We start from the raw sequence: 12,486 nt of genomic DNA, 5'->3' as shown, positions 1-12,486 counted from the left end.
CAGATACATTACACCAATACAAAATTATCTGAGCCTGGAACTTGGCAAGTTTGGAGCAGGGTATTTTTCCATGGTTTCCTGAGTACTGATCCCAGGTTTCTAATCACAGAATAATCTTTTATCATTTTGATAATGTGATTCTATATTTTAAAGCAAAGCCCCTTTTTTGTTTGTTTGTTTTTGTTTACTTTTTTTGTTGTTGTTGTTTTGAAGGAGTCTGATGTTGATGAAGAGATTTCTTATTCAATGCTTGATAACATCATAAAAATATCTTTTTGGAGAGATGAAGAAGAATCTTTTCCGTGGGAGTTTTGAAATCAAGATAACTTAAGTTTTGTTATATTAAATGTAAATGGATCCCCGTTAACCACATATGTCAAACATCCCAAGTTTTTTTTTCTTCAAAAGTTATGTATTACTTTTGCTCAGAGGCAATACTAGAAATAAATACACTGCTGTCTGACTGGTGATTTCAGTAAAAGACCTACTGGTCAAGACAACTTTGTGATCTTCAGGCCCTTATCCTGTTGTGTACTTCCAGGAAAGCAATTTTAAAATCTGTGATTTCTTTTGCTGTGATTTGTTCTGCATAAACCACATCTCCATTAAATTTAGTGGAGTTGTGAAGTAGGTTGGATTGGTTTCATAATGTAGAGGTCTGTACTGCAGAGCTATATTAGGTTTGACTCTCTTTTGTCCCCTAGTAAATTAAAGGAAAAAAGAGATTATACCTGGGTAAAATAAAGCTTAACTAAAATACAGCTTAAATTCTAATCAAGTAGAATTCTAATCGAGTGACATTTCTTCTTAAAAATAGAAAATTATTCATAACTAGCTGATTTGGAGATATTTTTACTGCAGAAGTCTACAGTATGGACACCTGAACGCCCTTCTCACCCTTCCATGGGTGAGAATCTGTTGCAGGTTTTTCTGCACATCATTAACAACACACATTTTTCATAATTCATTTATTACAATGACAAGGCCTTGTTAACTAAAAAAAGTGAATTTTTTGCTTAGACAGATGTTAACCTCCAGGTGTGCAAGCTTTTTTACAAGGAGGGCTGCATGAATTCTCCTGGAATATCAACTGCACAGACTATTTAAGTAACATTACATCATTGGATATATTGGTCAAACAGAAAGATAAAACATGACTACCCCCAATCAATAGGAATGCTTTACATAATTTTATGAAGCTTGAATTATGGATGTAGTGCCTGGGATCAAAGCAAACTCTATATTTTATGTCTGTGGTGTAAACACTGATGTCCAGCATGATGCTTTTGGTAAGCCCAAAGGGATTAGCTCAAGAACAGTCACAGTTTACTCATGTTTTGTGCAATAAATCCACATGATACAACAATCTACATGAGATACTCTTTGCTTGAGACAAATCATGAGAGCCCTTCTTGGCATCCAACTTGAGACTTGAAGGGTTTGAGATAACAACAGATTTGATTCCAGTGTGCAAGATGGAATTTATCACTGTTACTGCTGTTTAGCTCTTAATTGTCAGGCCTAGGAGATATAAGATAGCAGGAGGTGCTGCACAGTATGCCAGAGCCACAGCAGTATCAAGAATCTCTCCAGGAAGTGTCAAAGTATGGCATAGATAGAAAAGATTCATCACAAAAGTAGGTTCTCTGCTTGCATCTCCCATCTTCTTAGGAGACAACCTGCCAAAATTTATAATCATGTTAAACCCTACTTGTGTGGAGCACATCCCTTCACTCTTAGCTAGACCTTATCAGCAGTATATCATCCAGTATTTCATCTGGGGTCCCCAGCAAAGGCAGGACATTGACCTGTTGGAGTGATTCCAGAGGAGGTCACCAAGATGACAGAGGGATGGAGCAGCTCTGCTGTGAGGAAAGGCTGGGGGAATTGGGATTGATTGACCTGGAGAAGAGGAGGCTCTAGGGTGATCTAACTGTGGCCTTCCAGTACCTGAAGGCAACCCACAAGAAACATGGAGAGAGAGAATTTACAAGGGCTTGGAGTGACAGGACAAGGGGGAATGGATTCAAACTAAAAGAGAGTAGGTTTTGATTAGATATTAGGAAGAAATTCTTGACTGAGGGTGGGGAGGCCCTGGCACAGGTTGCCCAAAGAAGCTGTGGCTGCTCCATCCTGGAAGTGTTCAGGGCCAGGCTGGACGGGGCTTGGAGCAACCTGGTCTATTGTAAGGTGTCCCTGCCCATGGCAGGGGATTGGAACAAGATGTGCTTTAAGGTCCCTTCAAACCCAGGCCATGAATCTATATCCTTCCATTAATGGCACCATTCATATGACTGGGATGAGATGCATCTGGCCAAGAAAAACATTTCAGTAGGTCAGACATTTGTACCTTAAAGATACCTCCTTCTCTCTGATGTCTATTAAAGAATCCCAGGGCAACTAAATCAGGTGTTATCGTGTGTACTGTAGATATCTTAAGCTCAATAAAATGAACCTTACCCTCGAGGACTCTTGACTTTTGTCAAAATTATGTCACAAGTAACCTCATTTTCAAAAAATGTCTAGAGATTTTAGAAGCCTCTTCTGTTGAAAGCCCAGCTGAGACCATGGACCACAGACTGTCAGATGAAGTTACTTAGCTTGTTGTTTTTCAAAGAAAAATCAAATGTTCCTTGGTAATTTCTGGCTGATGTTCATTTAATCTATTTTAAAGACTGAAGATTGTAATCTTTTACTCAAAGATGTTTCTTAACATCTAGCCACAACTGAGTTTTAGTGCTTAATCTCAGGTTCACAATATTAAGCAGAAAATTGAGGTGTTTTTTTAGTAGCAACAGTCAAAGGAAAAAAAAGCAATATAATTTCAAAATAGATCTATATTAACCATACTTTTCTGGGGAAATAAATAGGCTTGTTTTTCATCTTCTAATTAATATAGACAAATGATACAAAACAAGCCTTGAAAATCAGAATTAAACTGTCTGTGGAGACTTATTGTATGGGAGATATAGTTTCTCTTGTTGATTTATGGACTCATTTGCAAAATCTATAACATATGTTGACTTCTAACATTTACTGACTGTTTTGTTTTATCTTTCTATGTTCAGTTGATACTTCTGAATCAGCACTACTGCAAAGGTAAATCATAGAATCACAGAATAGTTTGAGTTGGAAGGGACCTTAAAGTTCATCCAGTTCCACCCTCTGCCATGGGGAGAGACACCTTCCACTATCCCAGGTTTCTCCAAGCCCTGGCCAGCCTGGCTTTGGACACTTCCAGGGATGGGGCAAATGTTACCCTTGTATATGTGTCACTCTCTCTTACCTGGAGACCTTTACTAAGAGTTGGAGCCTCCTGTTCTAGCAAAGGCTAAGAAGTCAATGCCACCCTCAGTTGCTGTCTTGGGAAATTCCAATAACCAGCAGGTCCTGGAATATCTTCTTCAGACCAGCTTGGGTTAGATGGGTGACTGAATTAAATTTAACATAATTGATGGACAGAAGAGATGGATGAAATAATCATGGAATAGACAAAGCCATCAGCTTCTTCTGCCATCTCCCTGATAGTCTGATAGTCCAGACACGCAGATCCACTGAGCTGCAAGTCCTCCTCTCCCCATCCAGCTGATGTCCCGAGGCAACCACTGTGCCCATGTTAGACAAACCTCCCATTGCAAATGCATAATTTTCTCATCTGGGTCATATGAATAATAACAGAGACAGGTCTTTTTTTTTTTTTTTTTTTTTTTTTTATTTGATGTTGCTTTCAATCTGGTGTTATTTCAGCATTAAATGGCTGAATTCACTGGCATCCACCGAGCTTTGTAACTCCTTGCAAACCAACCATATGTCAGGGCTCTGCTGTAGCAAATTTAAGAGTCTGCCATTTGACTTGGAGATTTTTGCTTCCTCTTGGTTCAGACTTGAGCTGCAGTTCCTATAAATCCTGTGAATAGAAGAAAATTCCTTTCTCAATTCAATTCCACAAACTAAATTGACTTCTCTTTTTGTAAAATTTTCTTCCACAACTGACATATTTGACTATACTTTTATTCCTTTCTTTAGGAGGAACGGGTATCCTCCACTTCTTTTAGCTTGTCCTGAATTATTTATGACAAAGTAAGAAAACCTGTTAAAACAGAAAAGAGCAGGCTCTAAAGAATAAGAAAGTTGTCAACACTTTGGCCTTCACTAGCTCAGGGAAAGACCTGATGCCTCACACTTTCATGGAAATGATGTTAATGAAGAAACAGAGTAGGGAGTGAGAAAGAGAAGCGAAGAATGTGGTTTCTGGGCCTATATTTTGTAAAAATTTGGACTCGTGCAAATTTGTTAATTGAGGCAATTGATTTTTGCCTGAAAATGGTAGCAATGTCTAATTCATTACAGCCTAAAATAACATCCTTTGGGCTAAACAGGGTCATTTCATTTGTAACCTTTTAGTGATGTATTAACAATTTGAAAGCGTTTTGGTGCATATCTTAAAAAGTACCACATTAACAGGAACGGGCCTGGAGAAAGAAAAAAAATGAAGAAGTTCCATACGCGCACACACACACACACACACACACACAGAGTACACATGGCCTCCAGCCCCTGTCCTTCCTCTTCTGCAGCATTTTAAGGTCTGTGTTTAATATTGCCAAGCCTACTTGAGTGATAAATGCAACTGTATAAAAATTACTTATTACAATCTGTCATGTTGCCTCACTCACATGGCAGGGCTGCAGGCACTGTACATAAAGCTCGAATCTCCACCTTGACAGCATCGGCAGCGCTGGCTTTAAAATAAAATGCTTTCAGTCATGAATACAAAACATAATTTACCTTTTCATAATACTTCAGTTTGGAAACACTTTGGAAAGCTCATGTTACCGTCAAACCTTTACCTGAGTTGTGCCAGCACCCAGTTAATTCCGAGTTGTCAATTTACCTCAGCGCTGCTTTCCATCACTCAGCCTTTGAAGAAACATTAAGCTGTTCAAATTGCCATCCCCTTAATTTTTTTTTTTTAAAGTTATATTTATCCTCAGTTCTTTGGCGGTGAGTAGCTGACACATTAGGATTATTCCAAGCATTAAATTACAATTTGGGAGAGTGCCTGCTTGCTATGTTTCTTTTTCAGAATCCTCCTGACTTGCTGTGTGTTCACGGCATCGAAAAATATTCCCGACTCCCATCCCCTGCTTTCCCCCCGCACCTTTTCCGTAGAGTCCAGTTACACAATTCCCCTTGAATTGCTCCTCCCTTCCAACGTCTGGTCGAGATCAGAGGTTTAATTCCTTGCTGTGGTAGCCCAGCCACCCTTTTTCTCCTGCATTAATACTGTACTGATGCTTAAACATAAAAGCTCAGTGTAAGCTGTGAATGTCAGCGAGATGGAAATTGGAAGTGAAGGTTCCAGGGAGCCTGGTCGGGTAACAAGTGATGCGTTGTGACTGTTTTTATAGTTGGTCATGATGCATACAGTATGTGAAGTTCCCATCTGTACTGGTGTCTGCCCACCAGCCACCCTGCCACATTCACAAAAGTGGCTCCAGCACCGAGCGCAATAGGAACAGAACTGCAGATGCCTCCCTTTAGCCCAAATTCCTTTTGACAATGTTCACATCCAGTTAGGGCCCAAAGTGCTTGTACTTGTCAGGAGGGATAAGGAGTGAGGAAAGTAGTCCTTTTTCAAAAGCGAAACAGAATCGCCAAAGGAAATATTTTCTCTTCTTCTCCCCCTCCTTTCCCTCTTCAGCTGCCCCTGCCTTTGCAACTCCCTGTCCTCCCCTCCTTCCTCCACAGATGCAATGTCCAAAAAAACAAAAGGAAAAAAAAGAGAAAAAAATAATTATATTGGCATCTCTGATACAGCTCTACAGCAATTGTCTTTTTTCTTTTTCTCTAGCAATTGGTGGAGAAAGAGAATACAACTGGGAGAGAGGCAGGGAGGGAAGATTTTGGATTTGACAGGGCTGACTACAACAGCCCACAGGAGACATATCATGCCCATGAGCTCTGGGATTCAGCTACAGGGGGATTTGCTGTCCCTAGTGGGTTGGTTTGCTGGCTGACAGGAATGGGTGCATTTCCTATGCTATTTGAAGCTATTTTGATTCCACCCATACAGATATCACTTGGTTAGCAACAAAATCCATTTCCCTTTATATTCTCACCCTTGCTTTTTCTTTTTTCTTTCTTTTGATTTTAATTTATGGATCATTTAAGGAATAAAGGCTATGATACTTCTGTTCATGACAGAGTCAGAACTCAAAGGTTTCCTGGTTCTCACACCTGATGACAGGTCTGTGATTCTCAGCTTGCTCTGAGCACAGCCCTGCAACTCAGTTTCCACACCTGTAAAAGAGCAGAATAATGCACAACTCTTTTGGTAGAGAGCTCTGAGAGATGGGATCCTCAGCCTTTACTGGGAGAATTTCTGGTGATTGATGCATTAGACAGCACAGCAGGTTTCAGAATAATGGAATGGTTTGGATTGGAGGGGACCTTAAAGTTCATCCAGTTCCACCCCCTGCCATGGGCAGGGGCACCTTACAGTAGACCAGGTTGCTCCAAGCCTCATTCAACCTGGCCTTGAACACTTCTAGGGAGACACATTCACATCTTCTCTGGGCAATCTGTGCCAGGGCCTCACCACCCTCACAGCCAAGGATTTCTTCCAAATATCCAAGTCTATTCTCTTTCAGTGTGAGACTGTTGCCCCTTGTCCTGTCACTTCATGCCCTTGTCCAAAGTCCCTCTCCAGCTCTCTTGGAGCCCTTTTAGGTACTGGAAGGCTTTAAGATATTAATAAGTGTTTATAATCAAACAAGTGTTGACAGCTGTGACATCTCCACAGTACTCATCTTGCAAAGTTCCCTCACCTCAACCCAGTGCTCTCACCTGAGCATACCTGATGTAAAAGAAACTCCACCCAGTAAGTCCAGATAACTTGCAGAGATCCTTTCCAACCTATTCCTACTTCAGTAGAAAACTTGACCCTGAGGAAGGATGATGACTTTCCTGTTATTTTATCCCTTGCCCTGGGTAGCTGCAGTGCAGCCTCTGGAATTTCTGGCACGTGGGACAGCAAAGAACACGTTTATGGGCACTGCACGTTCTGAAAAAGCATTCAAGCAAAGTAGGCTCAGCTCAACTTTCTGTCACTGCTGGTTCCTGAAAATTCAGTTGTGTTTTCCTGGTTCTTCAGGAAGAAATGCAGTGTTGCACAAGACAGCTGAGGGGTTGCATCCGGACTGTTGACATAGTGTAGCGACATGACTGTAAACCTGGAGAACAGCCAGAGGGAATGAAAAGGGGAGGAGTTCCCCCCAACCACCCAACCACCCCAAAACAATCCCAAACAACCTAAATCCCCAAACAACCTAAATCCCCAAACAATCCAAAACAATTTTAAGATCTGGAAGACAGTTACGAAGAAACTGGCTTTCCAGTAGTCCTGAAGCCCTGGATTTTGTTCCTGGAATAGCTGAATGTGCTTTTCCTACGCATTCTCCTCATCTCGTATTTGATCGGACCCATCTGGCCATCTCACAGTCCTAAAGGGGAAACAGAAAATTTCAGGGAGGGCAGAAAACAGCAACTTGTAACAGTATCCAGGCTTCATGCCTTGCTGAATCCATATTTAGTCTCAACGTCTACAGGGATGCTCCATGCAGGCTTTTATTCCACTTTGCAGAACAGCCATCTGATGGGGGGAGTGAGGCTGATTTATCACCAAGGGATTCAAAGGGAAATGGGGCTGCAGAACAGCAGTGTGAACTGGTATTACACAAGCAACCTAAAAATAAAGGGAGAAGAAAAAATAGAACAGTTTAATGGGATTAGAATAACTGACATCTTATCTTCCATCTTGATAAACAAACAAGAGTTCAGCCATCTCTTTCCAAAGTTTAATGCAGCTAAATGCTATTTTATTTTTTTTTTTGGGGGATAGTACAAAACCAACCCAGGCAAATCCATACCACACTCACAAAACTGTCATCATAAGTTTTTCCTTCATTGGGAGAACAGTCATTCCAATGCTGAGACACTCTGGGATTTCACTATGTGGAAACGATGGCACAGTCAGCTCAGTCACTGGGATTTGGATGAGATTTAGTTAACAGTTTTCCCTCTTTCTCTGCAGTTCACTGAAGGAAAGGGTTTATGGTAAATGGAGCTGGAGATGATCACTGGAAATTCTCTGAGGTCTTATCTACAACCTTAGTTTCTAAAATGATAAATACTCAAGATCAGTCCACTGCTTCTCACACATAAATAAAGTTTCAAAAAAGGAGATGATCTTGTATTGAAATATTGAATTAAAACTCCAGTGGCTCCTTCCTAGACTCCCTATGCAATCTCAGGAAAGTAATTTAGGTCCAGCTCTCTTCAAGTTTGAGATATACTCGAGAATTATTTACTGAGCTTCCTTCTACATACAGTGGGAGAGGTAAGAACCAAGGGGTGGAAATAAAGGAATATGGGAGGATCTGTTCTCCCCTTCAGAAGATGCTGGATAAAGAGTTCTTGGTGTACTCCCACAGTTACTTGCAATCATCCCTGGACAGAACAAACACAGAAAAGAGTTGTACTGTCCCTCTTCTACTGTTGGCACCCCACTCCCTGGTGCTGGAGTAAGTTCTGCTGCAGACACTTCATGATATGGTCTCATAGAATCACAAAATGTTTGGTTGGAAGGAAACTCAAAGCTCACCTAGTTGCACCTTCCTGCCATGGACAAGGACACCTTCCACCAGACCAGGTTGCTCCATACAGCATCCAACGTGGCCCTGAGCACTTCCAGGGATGGGGCAGCCTCAGCTTCTCTGGGCAACCTGTGCCAGGGACTCACCACCCTCACAAGGAAGAATTTCTTTCTAATATCTAACTTAAATCTCTCTTCTTTGAGTTAAAAAACGTTCCTCTTTGTCCTGTCACTGCATAACCTTGTCAAAAGTCCAGCTCCAGCCTTCTTGTAGACTCCCTATTTGATCTCTTTATACGAGAACCTGAAAAATACTGTATTTGTCCTGATCAGATTTCAGGTGTGATTTCTGAGCACTAGTGCCAGCACAAGAGGTGTGACAGACTTGGAATACCCCTTTGTGGCACCAACCAAACGTCCAGAGATATTAAAGTGCAGGTAAAACCTTGATAGTTTTGCTCTAAAGTATCATTTTAGGTGGCTCATTGCATGTGAGATGAATCCCACCTGTAGACTTAAATCTATGCTGGGTACTGAAGTGTTGCCCTAAAGATCCACAGATGAGCTCACCGAGGATTGGGAATCAGGACTATACTTCATTAAATATCTTGTTTCTGTCTAGGTAATAATGTAGCTGAAATAATATTTATTTCAAGTTAAGGTGTACTCAGGGCTCGCTGTGTTGGATGCCCTGCAGTCAGGCTGGTGGTATCCCCATTTTCCCTCACTCTTCCTGAGCCTGCAGGTGAAACACGACTAGGATACTTTCCCTGGCTCTGTTGTCACTTGCCATGCTCCAGCCATCCATAACTAAATCCCCTTACTGTCTAAAAGGGACCCAAACTGCCTATTAGAGTGTTATAAACCAGCTCCTGGATAACAGCAGGGATTTCTTTGGGACAGTGCTGATGCCTTGGGCTAAAAACAAGTCAGTGGCCAATTTAATAGCAAAACAAAATTAATAAACTCCTATTCTAAATGACTGGACATCAAGCCAACTCTTTGCAAAGGTTTCCAGACCCTTCAGCAGAATCAAGCAGTGAATTTTTACATTAAAACTATGCAAAAGCCCTTTTTACAGCACACAGCCAAGTGGTGTTTTGTTTCTTTAAATTTCACTGGGAATTTTTAGGAGGAAATTAGAAGCTGATAACTACTAGGGAATTTTAGGAGGAAGAAAAATGAAAGCTGTGTTTGCACAGGTTTGTGCATTTGGAAATAGCTGAGTTTCACACGCCTCTGGCTCTTATGTTGGATTCCAGCTACTGCAGTTTACTACTTTGTCTTTTGGCTTAAGTGCGCACTTAACTTTTTTTGTCCACTAACTGCAAAAAAAACCCAACAAAAAAACAAACCAAAACTCTTCTCTTGACACAATCTCTCCCATTTTTATCCTTTTTAAATTTCTTCCAGTGACACCCCACCCCCAGCTTTGGTGTGCCTGCTTAGGGAGGAAGAGTCCTCTGCTTTCTTGGTGAGCAGAGCCGGGATTGTGTGTGACACATGAGCAGAGTGCAGAAAAAAATGAAATGTGTGAAATTGCCTTCCAGTCCTGACCTGGAGGGACTGTCCAGAGACTGGAAAAGTCCACACACACAATGTTAATTCATCTTCCCTGCTCACTGTATGAAGACTGTCATCAGGAGTACCAGTCTGTCCCAGCTGAGTGATGTGCCATTTATCTGCTCAGAAGTGAGTCTAACAAGTCATTTTATGTAGCCTAGGAAAGCAAATACACATCTAGTGAAAACAATATCCAACTTCTTCACCATCCCTGGAAGTGTTTAAGACCAGGCTGGACAGCACTCAGAGTAACCTGAGGTAGTGGAAGGTGTTCCTGCCCATGTCAACAGGGTTGGAACTAGGTGATATTTAAGTTCCCTTCATTCAGGTCACACCAAGCTATGATTCTATGATTCTGTATCCTGAGTCAAATTTAAACCAACAACCTAAAGTAAAGCACTTGCTATCTCGTTATAAATACTCTCGAAGACATTCAAGACCATTGCAAGTCCCTTTGGTCCTCTCTCTGCTTTTAGAATTATATTATCTTCTTATTCTGGGTGTATTTAGGCACATTCAAGACCTTTGATATGAATCTATCAATCAGACCTGTCACTCTGTGTTGTCTTTCAGATCAAAACTAGAAGTGGGAGCTTTTCCATTGACTGCACAAAAGGAAATGTTGATCCCTCTTATGACACAATCCTTTCTTTCTCTTTCTTTACTTTTTGACAGGGAAGAAACTCCTTCTGAGTGATATCTCTTGTTTAGTCCCATCTTTGAACCAGGTTACTGCTTCAACTGGTTATACTGGCTGGCTGTGACTGTCAGTCATTTCAGATGAAGCCCTGTCTGCTTCTTTGGTTCAGAAGTGGAAGGCTCTGAAGACTCAGAGTATAAAATTGAAGAGTCTTTGAACTCAGTCTGATTATCCTCTTTTCCTTTTCTCTTCTTTTAACAATGAATGAGAAATACAACAGTTTCTCACACACAAGCATCTTTATAGTGTTTCTCTCTGGTACCACCACACAGCACTGCTGATTGTTGTAGATGAAGAAGGATAGCCCAGTGTGCAGGTAACCTTTCTTAACTGGCCTAACTAGTTTGAAAAACAATCTCTTTATAGTCTGGAAATTATTTTGTTTTTCATTCTTTTTGTACTTTATATCTCTTTTTTCAAATACCAGAGTAATGAAGGAGAAGATGGTGGTGAGGCCCTGGCACAGGTTGCCCAGTGAAGCTGTGGCTGCCCCATCCCTCGAAGTGTTCAAGACCAGGTTGGACTGGGCTTGGAGCAACCTGGGATAGTGGAAGGTGTCCCTGTCCATGGCAGAGGGATGGAATGAGATGATCTTTAAGCTCCTTATCAAATTAAACCATCCTGTGTTGCCATAATTCCAATATAGTTTGCAATAGGGTTTTTTTTGTTTGGTTGGTTGTTCTGGTTTTGGTTCCCCCCCCCAAAAAAAACCCAAACTCACAGATGCTGAAACTATTAATTAAATTGTTTCAATCTCAAATTTTTTTTTGAAAGATACTCTTGTCTTGACACCAGATGAGTGTATTTCTACATTTTGGAAGAGCAATGCCAAAGAAAGACTTAATAAAAAAGTGTGTTATTTTCCTATTTTCAGAGTTGAATTTTGGGGATCTGAAAGGATTATTCTACCTTTCTGAGACCTTAACTTGGTCCTGAGCAATGGAAAAGTTCAGTCACTGGTAGAATCTCAAGATCCTCATTGCTGTATACATTGGTACGACAACACAAGCGAAGGCACGGATGACACACAGAAAAAGATTTTATTTTTAACACGCTTTTATTATGCTTTCATTTCTTCAAACTTGTGGAGATCATCTGAATATAGGAATGCAAGCTTGGTAATTTCTGAATTGGAAGCAAAAGTTCATCTATCTGAACATCACCTGGTCATCTTGACCATGCCGGGGGGTGAATATCTCAGGGACAGCAGTGGGGTGCACACAGTGAGCACACCATGTACTTCCAACTTCCAATGAATTTTGGATTCAGGCTGAACCAGGTTTGCAACTTGATTGGTAATAGCTCAGTGACTTTCTCTTTCAGGAGCTTCTTCATTCAGTCCCTGTAGGCTTTTAGAATCCAAAGCTCTCTGCAGCCAAACCAAAGTATTCACTACTCAGTTCTATTGTGTGTGAAAAACCTTCTGTGGTAGTAAAGCTGTGCTGATAAATTAGGTGGTAGGTGGTTGAGAGCACTTCTGTGCATACACAGAGAAACACCCTTCTCCACTGAAAATCTCTCAATTTTTAGAAGATTATAATTTCTTCCATATGGACGGGTCAATGCC

At 41.0% G+C, this 12,486-nt stretch overlaps 1 long non-coding RNA gene across 3 annotated transcripts; it reads right to left on the bottom strand.

Moving 5' to 3' along the window:
• Window positions 1-3,729: 3,729 nt before the first annotated feature.
• LOC113956647 lies at window positions 3,730-7,857 on the bottom strand. Of its 3 annotated transcripts, none has more exons than XR_003530916.1 (5): window positions 6,850-7,857; window positions 6,241-6,303; window positions 4,851-4,920; window positions 4,677-4,742; window positions 3,730-3,907 (listed from the first exon to the last, which is right to left on the bottom strand). It is a non-coding gene; the product is annotated as an uncharacterized LOC113956647 (long non-coding RNA). The 3 variants fall into 3 exon arrangements; XR_003530918.1 differs by having other exon boundaries at window positions 6,860-7,857; XR_003530917.1 differs by having other exon boundaries at window positions 4,851-6,303; window positions 6,860-7,857.
• Window positions 7,858-12,486: the final 4,629 nt, after the last annotated feature.

The sequence above is a fragment of the Corapipo altera genome, unplaced genomic scaffold, assembly GCF_003945725.1.
Source record: "Corapipo altera isolate COAL_440 unplaced genomic scaffold, ASM394572v1 116, whole genome shotgun sequence".
NCBI classification, from domain to species: Eukaryota; Metazoa; Chordata; class Aves; order Passeriformes; family Pipridae; genus Corapipo; species Corapipo altera.
This window is presented reverse-complemented; position numbering and strand designations above follow the sequence as displayed.